This window comes from Kogia breviceps, chromosome 5, assembly GCF_026419965.1.
Source record: "Kogia breviceps isolate mKogBre1 chromosome 5, mKogBre1 haplotype 1, whole genome shotgun sequence".
Lineage (NCBI taxonomy): Eukaryota > Metazoa > Chordata > Mammalia > Artiodactyla > Physeteridae > Kogia > Kogia breviceps.
Genome location: NC_081314.1, coordinates 148,836,893 through 148,857,018, shown reverse-complemented (window position 1 = coordinate 148,857,018; position 20,126 = coordinate 148,836,893). Strand labels below are relative to the sequence as shown.

The window sequence follows — 20,126 nt, the reverse complement described above, 5'->3', positions numbered from 1 at the left end:
GACTTTTCCTCTGCAATAAGGAGAGGTGGAGAGGCAGGAATTCCCAAGGTGGCTTCTGGAGAAAGTAAGGAGGACGGTTTGTTCAAAAGAAACACAAATATGGTGTCTAGCTTCATATTCTAACTGGTCCCTTGATAGACAACATACTTGCAGAAACTATGAACAAGACCTAGAGAGGAAGACAGTTTTAATTTTGGCTAATTCAGCAGTACTGACATCAATTCGCCTCTATAGTGTGGTAAATATTACTAATATTTACCAGTATTCAGTGGTCCTAAACTTCCAGAACATGGAAGACTCTACCTCCCTGCCCCATTTGAAACTAGGCATGTCCAGAACGACTCCCTCTAGCCAAAGAAATGTGAGCAGAATGGACCAGCTTCTAAAGTGATTAACTGCAAGAGTCTCCATGATCTAAAAGGGTCCGGATCTAGAACACTGAAGAAGCAATACTGTCAAACTTGCAAGTAACAAACATCCCTCCCTTTCAGAAATTATTACAGAGATGATGAAGCATCATAGTGATACCAAATCTGATTAAGAGCAATACAAGAAAAGATTATTAGTCAATACTTCTTATGAAAATATATGCCAAAATCAAAAGTGAAATATTACCATATTGGATCAAATAATAATTTTTAAATGTAGTATATCATGACAAACTATAGTTTATCCCAAGAAATCAATGATGGTTCAAAAGTAGAAGATTAAAGTATTTCACCACAGAGTTCAAAGAAGAAAAGATGCAAAATTATCTAAATAGGTAAAGAAATGATTTGGTAAAATTAAAAATCTATTAATGACTTTAAAAAATCTTTTATCAAGCAATTAGTAGATAAGACCATCCTTAACCTAGTAAAAGGAATCTACCAATATATAGCAAACTTCATATTTAAGGCTTTAAAATGAAAAACAATATTAGGATAGCCTTACCACAATTTCTATGCAACTTTGTCTAGTGGTCCAAACAAAGGGAATAAGACAAAATAAAAAATAAAATAAAAGATTTAAGGACTAGGAAGGAGGAAATGAAATTATCACTATTTACTTGGAGAAATTAGAAACAGATCCACACATTTGTGAGGTCTGGTATGTTTCAAAGGCAGCACTGCAGATCACTGGGGAAAGGATGGTACTCAATAAATAGTACTGGTAGAATTGGTTATGCATTTGAAAAAATCTAAAATCATAGCTCTACCTCATTCCTCACACAAAAGTAAGTTCAGAGTAGAATATGAAGAGAAAATATTTCTTTTACATTTTTAAGAGAAGAATATCTTATGACTATGGGGTAACAAAGGATTTCCTAAATAAGACTTAATAACCACAGACAATAAGAAAAAGATTGATAAATCTGACTACATTAAAATTAAACATCTGTTCATCAAAATAGCAATTTTAAAAGGATAAAAAACAGGACACAAATAGAATCCAGAACATATAAAGAATGTCTAAAAAACTATAAAAGGAACAACCCAGGCAACAAACAGAAAAACAATATAAGAATACAAATTAAAGACTTGAAAAGCCAAGTGGCCAATAAATGGGTAAAAGAAAAAATCCACAAACTCACTAGTAATCAAGGAAATAGAAATTAAAACAGTGAGATATTCCATATCTACTCAACTGACAATTAAACATCTGAATGTATAAAGGATTAGCAAGGATGTGAAGAAACAAACCTTTGGAAAATACTTTAAAAACAGCTGAGGTTGGAACTGGGCCTGCCCTATGACCCCACAATCCCACGTGTAGGTGTATACATGATCCACTCTCCCCTGAGTACGCAGCACAGAAGAAAAGTGGACCAGTGGGACATGGCAATTAGCAGGGGTGGAGGCTGACCGGCTGCTTAGAGGAAAACTTCAACTGGGACTCGGGCCAGGTAAGGCAATGCCAGAAGCCAGTCTTGTCAGGAGATGGAACTGGGGATCAGAACCGTGCTTACTTAGGGCAGCTTCCTCATAAATAGCACCCGCATCAGTTTATCTTCTACAGCCAATCTGACCATGTTACTTCCTCCTTAAATTTCACCAGCTAAAACTTTCTAGAGCAGAGTCCCAACTTACATCAGTTTCCTGCAGCTGCTCTAAAAAACTTTCCATTGAATTTAATGGTTTAACACAACACAAATTAATTATCTTACAGTTCTGGAAGTCAGAAGTCAGACACAGTTCTCGCTGGGCTAGAATCAAGGTGTCAGCATAGCTGTGCTCCTTTCTGGAGGCCTGGCTGGAGAACCCATTTTCTCGCCTTTTCCAGCTTCTGGAGGCTGCCTATATTCCTTGGCTCATGACCCCTTCCATCATCTAAGCCAGCAATGAGGAGTAGAGTCTCCCTCATTTCACATCAGTCTGACACGGACTCTTCTGCATCCCTCTTCCACATTTAATGGCCCTTGTGATAACTATGGGCCCACCTGGGCAATCCAGGATAATCTCTTTGTTTTAAAATCAACTAATTAGGGCCTCCCTGGTGGCGCAGTGGTTGAGAGTCCGCCTGCCGATGCAGGGGACGCGGGTTCGTGCCCCGGTCCGGGAGGATCCCACGTGCCGCGGAGCGGCTGGGCCCGTGAGCCGTGGCCGCTGCGCCTGCGCGTCCGGAGCCTGTGCTCCGCAACGGGAGAGGCCACAACAGTGAGAGGCCCGCGTACCGCAAAAAAAAAAAAAAAATCAACGAATTAGCAATCTTCATTCCAACTGCTACCTTAAATCCTCTTTGAGATGTAAAATGTCCACAGGTTCTGGAGATGAGAACGTAGACAGCTTTGGGAAGCCATTATTGTACCTACCACACCTCTCCTCAACTCTACCCCTCACCCCACAACTCTAGCAGAGTCCCAACCCTTTCACAATGTCCCCCACACCTCCAGCCTCAGCACCACCATACACCCTGTCCTCCAACAACACCAACCTTCTGGCCTTTTTCTAATCAGTGTGTGCCCATCCATGCCCAAACAATTCCAACCCAAACTCCAGGGCTCAGCCCAAAGGCCACCTCCTCTCTGAAGCCTTATTTGATTCCCAGCCTAAATGAGTCACCTCCCCTCAACACACCAACCCAGCTTTCTGTGTATCCCAATTGCTGCACTGAGTGTGGCCCCCTGTAACCATCTGTTTTCATGTCCTTTCCTCAGTCCAAAATGGTGAGTCCTTCGATGATATGAATGCTGCCTCATTCCCCTGTGGGTTCCCAGATCATAGCACAGGGCCTGGGAAACAGTAGCACTCAGAGAGTATTTCTGAAACTTGAAGGAGGCAGATAGAAGCTGCCCTGGGTTTCCCTCAACCAAACAGATGTCAAAGAATAACCTGGGTTAAGTGTACAGCTAACAGGGCCAAAGAACTATTTCAGATGTTCATAACAAAAACGCCTCAACAATGCACTGTTTCGTTTGATGCACAATTTACTATCACATGGAAGAATCTCTGTACCACAAGGGACACCCATTATTTTTTATTGCTAACCTGTGGGGCAATTCTAAAGTAACAGACCACCTCAAGAGAAATAAAGGATTTATCTAAAATGATTTACAAAGATGTACTCAAAATTATAGGCAAGAGAGTAGATGCTGCTCCAACACAGCACGAGGGCCTGCCAGTTGCCCAACAGCCCCACCACATTGTTGGAGGGCACCAGTCCCTCTCCAGGAAGGCTGGGAAGCACCGTGCCAGTGAGGCTGAGGGATGTTACAATCAACCCCGTTTAGGGGAAAACAAATTGCCTCTACATACAAATATATGTACATACTATAACAAAGAGCACGTTTTTAAAGACAGTGTTAGTTAAGCAAACAGGGTCTCGTTTAATTTCAATGGTTTGTTACTTGATGTCCATACTCCAGCAAGAAAATTCTCACCTGGGGTGAAGGAGACTAAGCAAAGCAAGGTAAATGTTGCCTCAGCACAATTATGTACTTTAGAAAAAAAGAAAGACATTAACATGCCTTGAGTTTTTAAAAGGCATGCTTCCATTCAGGTTCAATAGAATTCCCTTGTTCAACTCTTCTTTAAAAGAGTGAATTCTGAAATTCATTTTAAAACTTCAAAAACTACTCTCACACTGGAAAGGAAATTTGAGACGGAAAAACAGAAATAAACGACACATATTCAGCACCATGGACAGTGGACCCAGGATACTTGTTAAGAGTCCTCGCAGCAAGAGCTGAGAGCTAAGAGACACCAGAGCCACCCCAAAATCTACAGTATTCATCCTAATGTTCAATGTGGGAGTGACTCCAATACATGAGCAGGTATTTTTCTTTGTTATGGTCCAAAGGACAGCCTTCTTCACCAAAGGGTTGTACAACTTTCATCTACCAACATCTGCTTCAGTGATCACTTTTACAATAAAGCCCAGGGATTTCTGTGAAAATAGGAATGACTCTGCCATTGACACATGGCAACAGGTCCAGAAACTGAAACTGCTGAAACAGAAACAGTGTCCAGCCTTGAATGGCTAGATTGTTTCAAGGACCTCACGGAATTTCTGCAAATATAAACGCGGCATGCTCTCAGCCTCCCCTGAACATCAGAGGGAAAAAATAGCTTCTTTCTAAACATCTAACAAAATGAACCCATGTGGTGAAATTTTCTCATAAATACCTTTAAAAACGTAATCATAAAACTGTGTATTTTCTCCAACTCTGAGTATTAATAAGATATCTGGAAAAGTGATGTTCTGAAGTTCAATATCACCACTAATCAGCACCACCTGTGGCAATACCAGTCCCAAAGCCCTGAATTCTACACAGGATATCCAAGCTTTTCAGTTAAGAAAAAAACCAAAACACTCCTTTTACCATCAAACCTATTTTCAAAACCTTATAATATTGAGTATTAACTAAGAAAATGCATGAAGTTATATAAATTCTAACACACTTGTAATGAACTTTCACTGTGTAAATAACAGCACCTACATACAAGAGAAAAACGTCAGTGCTCAAAAGTGACCAAAGTCAGTCAGTCAGTGACTGCACTTGTATTTGAAGACCCCTTGATTTCTGGTGGATCTGCAAGTCTGAACACACTACCCACAACTACTCCAGCTCCTCTGACGGGAGGATCAATGAGATCACTTTGGATCTTGTCAACAATCCCTCCAGAGTGTCACTGTTCTGCAAACAGTCTCTGGGCCAAAATGCACATCTCTGAGACATTTTAAGATGATGAGTCGTTCTCGTGCACCAGGGGACTGGGAATCAGTTTTCTTCAATAGGAAAGCACCTTTGCACACTTCCTTTGGTTCCCAGTTCTAAAGCCAAGTTCAAAGAACAGAAAAGGGGCAACAGTTCACCCGCTGACAGCAAGTTAAATTTCGGAAGGATGTGGGCGCGCCGTTGCCAGAGGAACAGTGTGAACTGGAGGGTCTGTTTACTACCCTGTCTAGTCCGGAAAGGTCTCTCATCAAGGCCCCGCTACGCTAGCATTCTTTTTCGTGAATTACGCATCATAAATCCTCATCACCCCGGAGTGCTGTTAGCTCACACGCAGGGCCAAAGAGACCCAGAAGTCCGCGTTGCCTCAGAGGAAGATGGGAGGAAGATAATCAACCCTAGGCACGAGGTTTAAGACCTGGCTTTTTGTTAACTTGCAAATTTGCTATTCAAGTAATATACTTGAGAGTAGTAAGGAGAAAAGAAGTAGAAACGCCACGGGACAAAAAGAAAAAAATAAACACTCTCAGCAAACAATACTTCCAGAGCGGAACACTTCTGGGAACAATAAGAAACACCTTCTGACTCGCCCCCAAATAAAAGACAATGCAGTAACTGACGAGAGGAGCACGCACCCGCCGCACCTAACCTGCTCCTGGCTTCGACACGGGGTCGCAGAGAGACGCAGACACTAGTCAAGGAGGCAGGTGCCGGGAGTGCGAGAGAAGGGGACACAAAGCGCGTCCGCACGGAACCCCTTCCTGCTGCCGCGGGCGCCCTGGTCCCGGACGCCACCCCCGCCCTCCGCGCGCCCCTCCCCTCCCCAGCGTCCCGCCGGCCCCAGCCGAGCGCCGACGACGTGCGTTCCCCCAAATCTCTCCTCAGCCTGACGCGACGAAACTTAAACCGTTTTGAAATGTAAGCTTCATAAAGTCCAGAGCAGAACCGTGACGGACGTTTACTGACAGGCAAGCGTTAACTCCCCTGTTTCTGGAAGCGCGGTTCTTGTTTACAACTTCTGGATTGGGGGGGAGGGGAGACAGGGCAGCCCAGGCGGGGTCCTCATTTCTCCCGAAGTCACTTCATCACTTCCCTCTGAAATCCTCCCCGCGTCCAGTTTCCGTCCTCGAAACATTTCGTGAGCTCGCAGCGCGGCCCGGGCGTTAACTTGAGGAGGGGGCGCCCCAGAGTCCCGCGGGGACCTACCGCACCCCGCCTCCCGCCCCGCCCCGCCCCGCCCGGCAGACAACCCGGCTGCCGTCCAAGTTTGTCCGGGCCGGGCGGGGGTCTTCGGGGCTCTCGGCGGGGCTCGGTCGGACGAGACCTGCGCCCCCCGCCCGGCCCGGACACCGAACCCGGCCACGGGCCGCCGACCCCAGGCTCCACAACGACACCGGTCCGGGCCCCAGATTGACCCCTGATCCCCGGCCCGGACCTCGACCCCGACTCCCGAACCCCGATTCTCGGCCCCGATCCCTGGTCCCGACCACAGCTCGACCCCGGCCCGAACCCCGACCCCCGACCCCCGACCCCGGCCGGTCCCGCGGCTGGGACCCCGATTCCCCACCCCCTATCCCCGGCCCTGCCCGCGACCACTCACCTGTCCCGCGGCAGAGGGCGTGCCCGCGGGCCGGCCGCGGGAGGGCGGCCGGGGCGGGGCTGGGGGGTGGGGACGGCCGATCCCGGCGGCGGTGGAGCCTGAGGCAACCGAGCCTGAGGCGACTGAGGCGACTGAGGCGGCGGTAGCAGCTCCTCGCGCTCCAGGCGAGGCACTGCGCGCGGCGCGGGCCCGCCCCCTCTGCGCCGCCGACCAATCCCGCGCCGCGAGCCGCGGCTGACCCCGCCCCTCCGAGGAGCAGTCCTCGCGAAAGCGGGCGCAGCGGGCCAATCGAACGGCGGAACGGCGACGGGCTCGGCCAATCGGAGCTCAGGAAGCTCTGAAGAAAGAAACCAATTAGCGTGGAGGGGGCGGGGCGGGGCCATGGGCGGGTCACCGAGGGGGCGGGGCCAGAGCCGGGAGGAGCCCAATGCGGGGCGGGGAAGTCAGCGGAAAGGGGCGGGGCCAGGAGCTGGCGGTCCCAGCCGGGGCGGGGAAGAGGGCGGGGAGAGGGGCGGGTCCACAGGTGGGGTGTGGTGGGACGGGTTCCAGAACAGGGCGGAGGGGTGGCAAGGCAGGATGAGGCCACCACTGGGGGCAGGGCAGGAGGCGGGCCACTAATCGGGGGCGTGGCCAGGGGCGTGGCCCAGGACTGAAGAGGCGTGGACAGGGGGAGGAGGGCACTGGTGGGGGAAGGGCGGGTACCCTCAGGGGCGGGGGCATGGCCTGGAAGGTCTGAATGCCAGCTGACCTGCACCCGCCCGGGGTGCGCACCCGCCCCCGCTTCTCCCAGGGGGCCAGGTCCCGTGGTGAAGGTGAAAGCGGGCAGTCCTCCTGGCCTGGGATTGCGCCCCGCCGTCCCCCCACCTGCCGCGAGCTGGACCCCCACCTGTCCGGGTCCTTCGGCAGGTGTCCCTTCTCCCTCCCGCGCTGCGAAATCCCTGAGTCTGGCCGCACAAGCCCGCCTACCCGCCGGGCAGACCCAGGACGCGGTGGGCTTGCGCACAGATGTTTGCAGTTGCCCGGTCAGCACACCTGTCCGCAGGTGACCGGAGGGGACAGAGAATGTCTCAGGTGTTTTTGTTTCGTTACCCTTTTTCTATACCTCCTGGACTGCATTCTGCTTTGTTTCGTTTCTATTACGGTCATTTTCGAGGCCCTGGACCCCAATGTCCCATCCCTGCGTTGCGGCTGTCCTTAGCATAGGATTATTTCTTGCTGCGCAGGTTCTAAAGGCTGGAGCCAGGTCACAGGCACCGCGGCAGGGGAGTGAGCCGTGGAGGCGGGCAGGGGTTCTGGGATGCTGCCCTCCCCTGGAACCCCTGTCCAGAGCTGGACCCCCTCCCTGGATCTGCGGGTGGACAGCCCTCAGCCTTGCTCGGCATCCTTAGGCCTTGGAGAAGAGGAGGGGTCAACCGGGCGGCCAGACACCTCCAAGACGGCGGGACTTCCGACCCCAGCACCCAGCAGCTCAGGCCACCAGGGCAAGGCTTGGGGCCTGGCCTGGGGACACGGCTTTGTCCTCTGCAGGCAGTCCTGCTTATGGGCCCAGTGGCACCCATTTGCCCTGGACCGGGGCAGGAGGCATTTCCCAGGCCTCTCCTCTATGAACTCATTTGTGAGCTGATGACCTGGTGGTAGGAGGGCCGCTGGAAGCCCACCCACTCAAAGGTCACCATTATGACCCCTTCGTTTTGTGGAAGTGACCATAGCACCCGAAGCCTCACCACAGTACGCAAGGGGCCCCACTGGCACCCAGAAGCAGGCAAAGCTGGGCTACACTCAGAAAGCTCACACCGTCCACCCCAGATGCACGGCAGCAGTCAGTGAGAGCGTGGGGGCGGGTCAAGGAGAGCTGTGTGCTTGTTTGTCTTCACATGTCACTCGTGTAATTCAAAGACAAGCTTTAGGAAAGCAGGGACCCAGGTGGGAGGGTGGAAGAGCTGTGGGTGGGTCCATGGAACGGCAGCAGCCCTGGGAGAAGCGGGAGTGCTAGCCACACCTGGGGCGTGAGACCTTCCTAAGAAGGGCGTCTCTGAGGCAGGGGTCTAGGAGCCCGTCTCGGCCATGCTCACCTGTCACGTTCCGTCCCAGCAGGGAGGCATGGTTAACCGTGTGCTCTGGAGGGACCACTCTCGGGTAGGGAGAGGGGTGCGGCAGGAGAAAGAGGTGGAGGCCCTGGTCGGGTTGTCCCCGGGAGACGTGATGCCAGGAAGTGAACAAAAGGGATGGGGGCAGGACTCGGACCCAGAGGAGGGAGCCCCAGAGGCCCAGCCTAGAAGGATGTTAAGTGTCCCGACTGGTGGCCCTGGCTGGCAGCCTCACCTTGACTTTGCAGGCAGAGAGCCAGAGGGACCCTGGGACCTTGCTTCAGAGGCCAGCGCAGGGTGGGGTTGCAGGCAGAGCAGCCTCAGCCCCTCCAGATTACAGGCTGCCGGCTGCCCACTTCCCCATCCTCTCCAGGAGCCTGGGCCTCTCAGCTGCCTTGTCGCCTCCTGAGACACAGTTAGTCATCAGGAAAGTAATGATAGTGTTTGGGGACAGCATCTTGGACCCTCACAACTTTCCCTTATTTCCAGTTCCCGCCACAACCCTGAGGAAAAAAGCTGCTCCTCTCAGGCTCCCGCCCTTGACACACAGGACAATGGCCAGAATATTATCATAGATTAGCAGACCTCTGAAAGCCAGGCTGCTGAGGGGAGCAGCCTCCACCCCCAGGCCACAGCAGCTGGGCCAGGGCCTGGAGCAGGCCTGGCCTCGTCCCCACTAAGTGGACCACCCAGCCCCAAATTCTGCAGTGTGTTCCGGGGGTTTCCCCTCCACCAGCACCACGGATGTGTGGACGTGTGTTGGCTGCCCTCTAGATCACTGTCACTGCCGCTGTCCTTTCTGAGAGAAGCACACCCAGGGGCCCATGTTTATAAATAACTCCCTGGTGTCTTGTTGGGAGCACAGGGAGAGGGGAGGGAAGGGGCCGCGTAATTATCCTCTGCTTGGAGTGATGTCAGATCTAGCCCTGGGAAGCCTCACAGCACTCGGCCTTGCTGGCTGTCACACACACTAGAGAGTGGGGGGGTTGGCCACGTTATCAAGGCTGGAGCCTGGGTGGGGGTGGGGGCGGGGGCCCAGATTAGATGGCTAAAAGGACGGGAACATAGCTAAGCACAGAAAGCAGTCCCAGGGTAATTTGCGCCAATGTCCCCCCAGATGCGTAGACGCCCTCCTCCCGGGTGGCCTCACACACAACACCCAGCACCCCCGCCAGGGGGAGAGGTCTGGAGCGTTCGAACTGAGTCTGCTGTGGGCCTGGGGCGTCACTGGCCTTCCTCAGTGAGAACTCACATGGCCATCACAACTACCCCCAACGCTCAACCTGAACACAAGGACACAGTTTGCTGAGCAGGACCGAGGCGTCGCTGCTAAAATCCCCTTCACAAACACAGAGGTAGAAGGCCCTCTTCCCAGGACCACAGCCCTGGGCCCTTCTGCCCTGCAGGGCTGCCACTGTCCCATCAAAGAAAGCCGCCTGGGGGAGGCAGGGCTGGGTCACAGGTGACTCTGATAGCCAAGTGATGGAGTGAACATGGTAAAGCAAGTAAACCAGTCGGTGCACGAGCTGCGCTGGTCAGGGGAGAACACCCGGCTGCACACAAGTGCTTCCCTCGTGATGGAGAACCAAAGGTATGCTCCTGCCCTGCCTCACCTCACTGCTGTAGCATCTGACTGTGACTGTATGAGGTGGGGCGATCCAGGGGGCCCCGTGGCTCGCCCCCACCCACCGTCTGCTTGCTGAAGGGGTAGCTCCTGACCAGTCACGGGCACATCCCTGGCCCATAACTGGAGCGGGAGGGTTGCACCTGGCCGCAGGCAGAGCTAGGGAACCCCAGCTCGGTGCCGTGACGACTGGAAATGTGCGCGGGAGGGAGAGGGGAGCGCGGAGGGAGCATCCGAGGGAGACACACGAGGAGAGAGAGAAGGGCTCGCAAGCCTGTGCAGCAGCCACCAGGACTCCACTGCGCCCTCTTCAGGCCTGGCCCGCTGACCACACCCTACAGCCGCCCTGTGCCTGAACCACCGGCTGCCCGGCGACTGCGTGCCCGCGGGACCCGGTCCCCTCAGATCCGAACAACACCCAGCAGAGGACCCTGTGGATACAGGGGGCCGGCAGCCACAGCTGTCCGTGTCGTGGACAGGTAGGAAAGGTACCCCACGGCTGGGCAGCTGGGTTCAGAGCACGCGTGGAAGCAGGGGCTCTGAAGCCCGAAGGGCACACACCGCGGAGGTGAGCAGGGGTCTTGCTTGCACCTGAGACGAAACGCCAGCCCATCGGCTTGGGTGTTAGCCTGAAATAAGCACGTTTGTGCTCCACGGTCTGTTGTGACAGAGGCTGGGGGCTTACCCGGCGCTCTCATCACCCCCAGGGCGCTGGGCTGGCTGCCTCTGTGCTCTCAGACCTGAACACCAGAGCGAGTGAGTCACGGCTGCTCTTCACTGCACCTCCCAGCTCGGGAGCACAGGCTCTGGGGCCAACAAGCCACTTCCGGCAGAGAGAGACAGCCAGAGACACAGACAGAGACACACAGAGACAGGCAGAGAGAGACACAGAGGGCGGGAGGGAGGGAACTGCTGTGGGCCCCCAGCCCCAGGCCCTCCGCTGCCTCTCCCCCTCGCCCTGCCCCACTGCAAGCGGAGCAGCGCACTTTTATTTTTCTCCTTTGCAAGGTTTCTGCTATTTTGCGTAAACAGGAGTCTTGCCCCGTTTTTCCTCTGAGAAGAAACGCGCATCTGCACACACCTCCCTGAGCAGCAGTGACGTCATCCGGACTGTATTTTCGGAAGACTTTTCAGCTGCGGGAAAGTGGCTGCCAAAGTCCCACCCCTTCTCGCTGAGGGCACCTCAGGCTCTGAAGGGGAGGACTCTGTCTTTGTTCGGTCACTGGGGCTCTCTCGCTCCCTCCCGTGCGGGTCGCAGGATAGAGCCTGGAGGGAACTCTCTGGGCCGGTGGCTGGGTGGCGTGGGCCCTGCAGACACAGCTCCGTCTCGGCACTACATACACCTAAGGCTCTAACACGACTCTTCATCAGCTGCTTTTTTGCTGAGGGTCACGTGAAACTTTTCTGTTGGCATAAATAATCATCTCTAATTAACATCAGTGGAGACAAATTTGAACACATAGAACTGTTTAGTTGACTATTCTGTCACAGAAAGAGGGGGAGGGGACAGGCTCAACCCAGACCCCCAAGCCTTTCTTTATTTGGGTCCCAATTTTCTTAGGGTTCCAGCTATGTCCTGTTTTCTCAGTTGCACTGCCCCCTACCCTGCTGGACTTTACTCCTGCCGTCAAAGACCTCTGATGAGAATTTTAAGGTGAAAGTTCAAGAATGTAAACGTTGAGAAATTACCCTTAAAAATTAAATTAAGGGGGACAAAACCCTTGCTATGCAGGGATCACGAACTGATCTGGCTCCCAGAGGGGTCTGTGAATCCCCCTTCCAGTTACCAGCCAAGGGGGGCAGGGAGGTGAGGGGTCGAGGGTCTGCAAACCCACGAACAAAGGCAAGGCAACCAAGAAATCATCGCGAGGTCCGGAGGGTGCCCTGCCGGCCGCCCCCACGATGAGCAGCCGGGGTCCATGCTAGGCCACGTGGATAGAACCAGAGCGGTAGAGAGGGACTCCCTGAGCAGGCGGGGCGCAGAGGCAGGCACCCAAAACTGACATCCCGCCAAGCCTTGGGCCGCTCTCCCTCCCTTCCCCCGTGCCACGCTTGGTGACCCCGCTGATAGACACGAGGCTCTGCCCCCTATCACTCTTGCTCCCTGCCGAGGAGGATCTTAACTCTGGGTCACTGGGCTGCGGGCCCCAGCTCAGGTCTCGAGGGTGGAGGCGGAGGGGGTCTCTGCTCTCAAGTTCCCGAGTCCCAGCCATGCAGGGCAGGGGTGGAGGGCGGCCCCCTGGAGGACAGCTCCAGCACACGCATGAACGCTGGCACATGACCCTGGAATTCTCTGGTGTTACCATGTGCCCATATCACTCAGAAGCAGCCAACCTGCTGCAAACGATGGAAAGGCTTGTGAATGGCTCAGCTGAGGCGCTGGCTCTGGGCCAGCACCCTGCAGGGTTCAGTCACCATCCTCAGCATGGAGGATTTGTGCTGTAACAATGGTCAGTAAATGGTGCTGAGACCCTAGTACCTTGAATACGAGCTCCAGGAACCAAGGAACGGAAGCAAGTCTGGCCCCGCTCACCGTGACCTCGGTGGACCGCTTGCACGTTTAGAGCTGCTTGTCGCTGCTGGGTTAGGAGTCCTGATTCCCTGGTCAGTGGTGGGGACTGCTTCTGCCAGGGTATCCACTAGACAGGAAGCACCACTGCCTTTTGGCCACTTTGGCTTCTTATGCCAGTGGACAAGCGATCAGAGAATGCGCTTATTGTGCAGGTGGGGTAGTCAGCCCTGAATGCCACAAAGAGCTCGGTTTGCTGCTCCAGTGGGGCCGGTTCAGTGTCTGGGCTGTGTGATAACTATACATGAGCGACTGCAGCAGCCTCAGCTCGTCAAAGACAAGGCAACCAAGGGCTCAGCTCCGCTGGGCAAACAATTCCAGTTAGCCAAGTTCTGGCTGAGGGACAGCAAAGGAGAATGGGGTGGAGGGGGAGGTGATGGGCACGATTGCAGCCTGGGACTTGTGCAGCAGGGCCTACTGCTTGGTTTGGTAACAGGTCTATAACTTTTTAGCAGATTGCAACTAGACTACACCTTGAAGAATTCATACTTGCACAGCCCTCTAGGAGATCAGTAGGGTGTCTGTTCTCGGGTGGGACTGCAAGGGCTGGACTGCCACGGAGAAGGTTTTTGGACCCCTTCAGGTCCAGCTGGAGTGCCCTGGCAGCCCCTGGCCCGGCTCCTGCAGTCCCAGGGCTGGGCTGCTGTCACTGCCACTGCAGCCACTGTGAGTTGCTGTGTCCATGGGATGGCTGCTTCCGTCGTTCATGCCACATGTGAATAATCCTCAGCAGCGCCTTTCCTCAGGGTCATGATGGAGGACCCCGACCTGTGTTCTTGTTGCCTCTGAAGGGTGAGATGTGCCAGGATATGTCCCCCCACCGTGCACATGCCACCTGAAAGGGAGGGATTCAACACCTAGGGGGCAGAGTGACCGAAGAACAAAGACAGATCTGCTCTGCCCCCTTCCTTCCCCTGCACAGACCAGTCAGAGTCCCGGAGGCCACCAATCTCTCTGAAGACAGAGCAATCAGCTCGTTGATGCACAGGGACCTCCCTGATGTGCTTTCCTGCCTTCCTGCCTCAGACCCCTCTTCTCTGGGATTGCAATACCTAGGGGATGTTAGCACGAAAGCTGTTGCCTCAGACTCTACTTTAGGGAAACTGGGTTAAGAATAGACAACATCAACAATAAAATTTTAACTTCGCAGCCTTGTTCAAAGGAAAGAAAGATATATACAATGGAATACTACTCAGCCATTAGGAAGAATGAAATTCTGCCATTTGCAGAATGGATGGACTTGGAGGGCATTATAAGTCCCTCCAAGTGAAATAAGTCAGACAGAGAAAGACAAATACTGGATGATATCACTTATATGTGGAATCTAAAACACAACAAACTAGTGAATAAGACAAAAAAGAAGCAGACTCATAGACATAGAGAACAAACTAGTGGTTACCAGTGGGGAGAGGGGTTGGGGAAAGGAGGTTATTATGGGATTATATGAAATCATGTGTTTTGAAAACTATAGAGCACTATGAAATTTAAGGAATCTTTCATTCAATAAAAAATAGATAAATAAAGAAAAGAAAAACGCAGAAGGAAGGGAGGAAGGAAAACTTTATCATGTCCAAACCAAGCAAGAAGTCAAAGCCAGAGTTATCCCGGGAGCTGATGTGGGGCAGTCCTCGGGGAATGAGGGAAGAGACAGGCCCGGAGTGGTGACTGGTGAGTGGGTGGCCTCGGCAGAATCGGACAGCAGCCTCTGATGGTGGGGGTCACCTCATCTGTGAAAAAAGACTGAGAGAGTCCACCCATGGCTCCAGGACCCCACCAAGGATGTCTTCCACTTGCCTGAAGACAGAAATGAAGAGAAAAGTCTCCCAAAGTAGTAGAAACGGAACATGTGAGACGTGACAGTGTGAGACCTGCACCTCCTCTCATCTGTGGAGTATGGGTTTCCAGCTCAGAAATTAAAGGAAAATGCGTCTAATGTGATTGGAGTCCCTGGTGCCTGGGAAGAAGAAAGTGCTTATTTTCCTGTCAGGCCACTTCTACAAACTGGAAGACAAGCTTCGGATGGAAATGTTCAAGCTGGGCAGGGGTGGAGACGGCATGTGAGGGTCGACAACTGGAAGGAACAATGGGGCTTGCGTCCCCGAGAACTAAAGGCAGACAAGAGTGACAATGATGAGACAAGGGCAGCGTGAGTGAAGAATAAATAAAATTTAAAAGAAGCGAGTAGTTTAGAAACTGCAGAAATGAAAAAATATAATCATGGAAATTAAAAATGCAAGCGATATAAGAGAGTGGAAATGAGAGTCAACAAACTAGAACATAAAGATGAAAATATTATACAGAAAACAGCACAGGAAGATAAAAATGATCAGAAATACGGGCCATTCAGAGACACGAAAAATAGAGTGAGACAATCCGACAGAGGCAGTGAGGAGAGAATGGGAAAGAGGCAGTGGTCAAAGAGATAATGACTAAGAACTTCCCAGAATGGAAAATGTACCCGTCAGCTCGGGCTGCTGTAACAAAAGGAACCACAGACGTTCCTACCTCACAGTCCTGGAGGCTGGACGTCTGAGATCCAGGGGTCACAGGGCTGGTCCTTCCCGAGGCCTCTCTCCGGGGCGTGTGGACGGCCCTCTCCTCCCTGTGTCCTCACACATTCATCCCTCAGTGTGTGTATCATCCCTTCTTATAAGGACAACAGTCAGATTGGATTAGGGCCCACCCTGATGACCTCATTTTCCCTTAATTACCTCCTTAAAGACCTTCTCTCCAAACGCAATCACATTCTGAGGTGCTGGGGGGATCAGGGCTTCAACATATGAATGTTGGGGACACAATTCAGCCCGTAGCAGAAATGACTAAAGGTTGAAAAAGATGGAAGCAGCCCTCTGCCACTTGAGAAAAATTAAAGCACAGGATTACCCACGGAAGAGAAACCTCGAAGGTGACTAGAGAGGACAGGGCGGCCTGAGCTAGACAGATGGATCGTTGGCGGGTGTAGATGCCAGATGGACGGGAAGTCACACATCAGTCCCCGGGAGACTGAATGTCGACGGAGCCCGAGGCCCAGCCGCGCTGCCCTCAGCCGGAGGTCGAAGAGGTGTCTCGGACCCGCAGAGACCAGAGGGTCACAGGCCGTCCCCGAAGCCACCGCAAGTGCCACAGCCCAGGAACGAGGACACTGAGCCCACAAGAAGGACGTGAGACCAAGAAGCAGCGGAGAACTACGTCCAATGAGCCTGGATGTAAAACAAACAATTCAGTGACTAATCCGGGGAATCTGGCCGTAAGGGGGAGCTGAGAGAGCAGAGCTGTGGGCTTCCAGGTGAGGTGCGGGCACCAGGGACACACCCAAATGAGCCCTGGGTACAGGAGGGACCCCACCCCACAGGGACCCCGCACAGGCTGCCTCCGCCCCGGGCTCCCTACCAGCGGGCGGCGCAGCACAGGCTCCGGCCAAGGGGGGCGGGGCGGGGCACCTCCTTTATTTGGCACGAAGGAGCCTGATGACCTCACAGCTCTGCTCCCTGGCCTTTCCCGGGGGCGGTGGGGGTTACCGAGGGGCCCGGGCAGCCTTGGGCCCCTCCCACCTGCTTCTCTTCCTCCCCGCAGCACGTCCCACCCTCGGGGTGGACGACCGAGCCCGCCCAGCCAAGCTCTGTCCGCCACACTTTGAAAACAGCCTCGCTTGGCCCGCCGCAGGCCTGGGGGACACACCGGCGACCGGGTCTGCCCCAGGGAAGCTCTCGTGGAAGTTTGGCAGGGGATCCCCGGGTGCGGGGCCCCAAGGTGGGGTCCACAAGGCAGGGGCACGGGATCCGCGTGGACCCCTCCCCAGGCCCCTGACGTCTGGTTCTACAGGGGGGGGCAGACTAGGGCCAGAGGGGTCTGAGGGGCCGCATTCCAGGTGACCTGTGCCCACTGATGTGACTTCACAGACGGTGCTGCTTCGCTTTTGTAAGTGCGTTAGCAGACACATGTGCACATGCGCACACAGCCTGAAGACAGCGCTGACACCACGAGCACAGGTGGGGCGGGACGGCGCTGCTGACCTGGCCGCTCCCCTGGCCTCACGGGCCACCTCAGGAGGCAGAACAGGCTGCACACCTGCGCGTCCTAGTCAGGCCTGGGAGCTGGGTGCTGTCGAGCATTTTCAACAAAAGGCGGAAGAGCTCACGTAATCTGTCCCTTCTGGGTGAAAGTGAGGTTTCTAAGAGTTTAAAATAACTGCCCTTTAGGGAATTCCCTGATGGTCCAGTGGTTAAGAATCTGCCTTCCAGTGCAGGAGAGGCGGGTTCGATCCCTGGTCAGGGAACTAAGATCCCACAGGCCGCCGAGCAACCGAGCCAGCGTGCCACAACTACTGAGCCCGAGCACTCTGGAGCCCGCGAGCCACAACTGGAGAGAAGCCTGCACCGCAGCAAAAGATCCCATGTGCCACAACTAAGACCCAACTCAGTCAAATAAATAAATAATTTTTTTTAAACTGCCCTTTAAAAGAAACAGGTGCTGTGCTCTGAAAACCAATATTTGAACTGTTTTTGATGTCATGTGACTTGGTAGCTAAAACCTGTTAAATTTGTCATTTATAGCATTCTCATATTTCCTCATTTTAAAAATATAGAAACATTTTTTTCTAATCTGTTTAAAAAAATTTTTCCAAATAAAAAGGCTCAGTGAGTTTTGAATCCGTTTGTTAAAAATATACTGATGCAACTCTTAGTTTGCAAGAACTGCTATCAGTACCTGGGAAGATGGAAATTCACCAGCTGAATCTCACCAAAGTGTCTGGTGGATGGATGGAAACAAACAGTGTCATGATTTTGTAAGTGCAGCCCACGATGCTGTCTTTTATCTGAATTTACATGCTTCAGGGGGTGTCCTCTTGAGCTCTGGCAGCCCGAGTATTCAAAGAAGCCCGTTTCAGAGGAGAGCCCGGAATTGAGGTTTCACAAGATGGACCAAGATGTTAGAAGGGCCAAGTATCTTCATTCACACTAGCCTCGCAAAATAGCGTTACACTTACTCACTTTATATTAGATATAATGTTAAATAAAGTGTTTGTAATAATAAATGAACATTTTGAAAGATTGTTCATTTCATTTTATCTCATCCTTTCTCATTTTAGTGTACATTTTGCAGTGTATTCGATGTTTTAGCACAACTAATCACGTACATATTTTTAATTAGGTCACATACATTGGGGGGAATTTGTTCAGATGCTTTTTACTGATTGGTAGGTGATCAAAAAAAGTTTTAAGACCACTCATCAAATTAAGAATATTTTTTAAAAAATTTAAATAGTTAAAAAAAAAATACACAATGTGCCGAGAGGAAAACTGGAAACAGCAGAGAACAAAACGCCAAGAGTTGTACGTGGATGATGTTCGTTATTTCTCATTCTGAGCACAGGACGTGAGCCCTGCCTGTAAAGCGGGGGCAGTGATGGCCCCTGTCTCGGGGGCTGGTGGAGGTGGAGTTAATAGACAAGTCGGTGGTGCCGGCACACGGTCGTTGCTGCTGAAGGTCCCTGTGCTTCTGAGGCTGAAGTGTAGGAACCTGCGGGTTTGCAGCGGGGTCCCCCCCGCCCGCCCCCAGGCGCCCGGGTTGTCGCCGTGAGGAGTGCAAGCGCTCAGCCCAGCGCTGTTCCTGCGCCCCGGTCCTTCCGGGATGGGCAGCTCACCCGTGAAGAAGTGACACCTGCGTCCGCTCCCCTCGGCCCAGGAGTGGCGTATGTGATGCTCGAGATGCCTGAGGCCAGGTGGGGAGGGACAGCTCAGCTCTCGCCCAGCTCTCTCGCGGGCCACTCGCCCTGGATCCCCGAGGCTCCAAGGGCAAAGCTCACCTAAAGCCGCCGCGCTGGAGAGGCCCCGAGAGACACAGGGGCGCGGCGGGAGCTCCGGGGAGCCCAGCTGCTGAGGCCTCCCAGCGGCGGGCTGGGCTCGGCCGTGAGCGAGCCTTCGGTGGTCTCCCAGCTGTCGGCCGAGTACAAGCGAGGGGGCGCTGCCTGGAGGAGCCCCGTCCGGTCCTGAGCCAAACAGCCAGGGACATGTGATCACCGTTGCTTTAAGCCCCTACGTGCGGGGGGCACTCGTTCCGGCGTGGGCTGTGCACGGGGTCTCAGTGCCTTAAAGGTGCTGGACCCTGGGTTACCGTCCACCTGTGGGCTTCCCAGTTCTCAGGAGAGCCCTGGGGAGGACGGGGAAACAAGCATGGAGGCTACTCCCGCTGACACCCAGGGTACCTCTTGCAGCCACAAGGTGGGGGGCCGGGGGCCCAAACGTGGCTATCGCGAGGCCCCTTGCACAGTGGGCGGGGAGGGGGTATCGGTGGCCAAACGTGTGAAGTCAGAGACCTCGGTCTCAGGAGAGGAGCTGCCGGGTCCCTCCCCCCCAGACCCCCCCAAAACCTGCCGAGGACCTTGCTGAGGGTGGGCAGCTCATCGCTGCATTTTACTTAAAAAAAAAAAAGAAACAGCAACACAGGCACACACCACCAGCGGTGTCTGCGCCCTTAAAGCTCTGTGAATGCAGAATTTTAATCAGCCCAAAGCTGGGACAGGCCCTCCTAAGCCCTGGGATTAACAGCTCAGCATTGCCGTGGTCCCCAGATGACGGGCCGCCCCCCAGAGGACGTCAGTCCTGAGAGCTGGGGAAGCAAGTCATCTCAGCAGAAGCTGGGCCCCTGCAGCCCCGGGTGTACTGTCACTGCGTGCGCTGCTCATGGTGACAAATGACACTTACCCTGGCACAAAACTTTGTGTTAAAATGTTGGAGGGGGAAAATCTGTGGGTGACTTTGTCAGGGATGAAGTGACTGATCCTTTCCGGGGGTTTATGTCTCGGTGAGGGGAGGGCTCCAGATTAAACCCTCACTTCTGGAAACACAGCACATTGTGTCCCCGCTGACTGTCACTTGAAACTAAAGTATTTGGCTTAAGCTTATTTTTCCTCCTAAGCTGCCTGGCACATACTCTGCCCCGAGAGCGGCTTTGCAAAGCAAAGATGTTTATTTCCTGAGTTTCAGAAAATCCGTACCCCTCCAAGCGACCTGCTTACGTGAGAAGTTAAGTAATGAAACGCAGGGCCCAGTGGATGGGGCCGCCGAGGGTCTGAGGCGCCCCAAACGCCA

The 20,126-nt window shown here is 53.3% G+C and overlaps 1 protein-coding gene across 11 annotated transcripts in view; it reads right to left on the bottom strand.

Moving 5' to 3' along the window:
- PCBP3 (poly(rC) binding protein 3) overlaps positions 1-6,955 on the bottom strand; it is a 215,203-nt gene extending 208,248 nt beyond the window's left edge. For 2 of the 11 annotated variants that reach the window (XM_067035278.1, XM_067035287.1), the window contains exon 1: positions 6,756-6,903. The gene's annotated coding sequence lies outside the window, so the exon portion shown is untranslated. Of the gene's footprint in view, positions 1-6,755 lie in introns of all 11 variants that reach the window. The other 9 variants (XM_067035283.1, XM_067035286.1, XM_059064091.2 and 6 more) reach the window with 9 other exon arrangements.
- Between the last annotated feature and the right edge of the window lie 13,171 nt (positions 6,956-20,126).